Genomic DNA, 1,630 nt, shown 5'->3' with positions numbered 1-1,630 from the left:
GATGAGATTTTTGACTCTAAGGTCCGCCGCGATCCTAAGACTGGTGAGCAGGCCCTCGTACTCGGTGGTGTTGTTAATTAACATCTCCCGGGGAAAGTGCATTTGGATGACATACTTGAGGTGCTCTTCGGTGGGTGCGACAAGCGGAACACCAGCACCGGCGCCTTGCAGCAAAAAAGCCCCATCAAAGTACTTGATCCAGTTGCGGCTCGTTTCCTTGCCGGGGAGAGTGGTCTCCTGTACCTCTTCGTCGGGCGTCGAGGTCCATTCTGCAATGAACTCTGCCAAGACTCTGCTCTGAATTATCGAGGTGCTTTCGAACTTTAAACCAAAAATCGACAGCTCCAGGGCCCAATCCACGATCCTCCCCGTTGCATCTGGGTTATGCAGTATCCGTTGCAATGGGAGGCGGGTGACCACAGTGATCTCGTGTGCTTGGAAGTAATGATGCAGCTTCCTCGAGGCCATAAGGAGGCCGAAGAGCAATTTTTGCACACCTGAGTACCTTGACCTAGCCCCCTGTAAGAGGGAGCTGATGAAGTAAACTAGGTGCTGCACCATTTTCTTCTTCTGTGCCACTTCACCTAGCCGCGCGGGCCCTGTCGTACTGGCGTCAGCCTCTGCCTGGGACTCAGTCTTGCCGGGACCGAGCCCTGCCGAGGAGGGTTCCGGCTCGCCATCCATTGACTCTGCTGCTGCCGCTGCCTCTTCGTCGACCTCCCTTTGCGCCACTAGTGCGGCGCTAACCACCTGATTCGTTGCCGCTAGGTACAGCAGCAACGGTTCTTGTGGTTCGGGCGCATCCAGCACCAGGTCAGAGGAGAGGTACTTCTTCAAGTCTTGCAGCGCTATCTCGGCCTCTGGGGTCCACTCCACTGGGCCCGTCTTATTCAAGATCTTGAAAAAGGGAAGGGCACGCTCCGCGGACTTGGAGATGAATCTGCTCATGGCGGCAACGCAGCCAGTGAGCCGACGCACGTCCTTGATCCATTTGGGTGCCTCAATCTATTTGATGGCCTTGATCTTATCTGGGTTTGCCTCAATCCCGCGCTGCGACACAAAGAACCCGAGAAGCTTGCCGAACGGGACACCAAAGACACACTTCTCAAGGTTCAATTTGAGGTTGATCTTACGCAGGTTTGCAAATGTTTCCTCCAGATCTTGCACAAGTGTTGCTTTGTCCTTGGTTTTGACCACTATGTCATCCATATAAGCATCCATATTTCTATGTAGCTGGAGCTCAAAACCAATATGGACTGCCCTTGCAAAGGTTGAGCCCGCACTCTTCAACCTTAAAGGCATCTGTAAAAAGCAATACATACCACATGGGGTGATGAACGCTGTCTTCTCCTCGTCTTCTTTTGTCATGAAGATCTGGTGGCACCCTGAGTAGGCGTCGAGGAATGATAACATGTCACACCCGGCCATGGAGTCAACAATCTGGTCGATGCGCGGTAACGGGAAGGGATCCTTTCGACAAGCTTTATTGATGTCTGTGTAGTCAATACACAGTCTCCACTTCCCGTTTGCCTTGCGCACCACTACCGGGTTGGCCAACCACGTCGGATGGAGCACCCCCCTTACCAAGCCTGCCACCTCTAGTTTTATGATCTCCTCCGTGATGAACTCC

Source organism: Triticum dicoccoides, chromosome 6B, assembly GCF_002162155.2.
Source record: "Triticum dicoccoides isolate Atlit2015 ecotype Zavitan chromosome 6B, WEW_v2.0, whole genome shotgun sequence".
Taxonomy (NCBI): Eukaryota; Viridiplantae; Streptophyta; class Magnoliopsida; order Poales; family Poaceae; genus Triticum; species Triticum dicoccoides.
The sequence above is the reverse complement of the archived record's forward strand: the minus strand, read 5'-3'. Positions refer to the sequence as shown.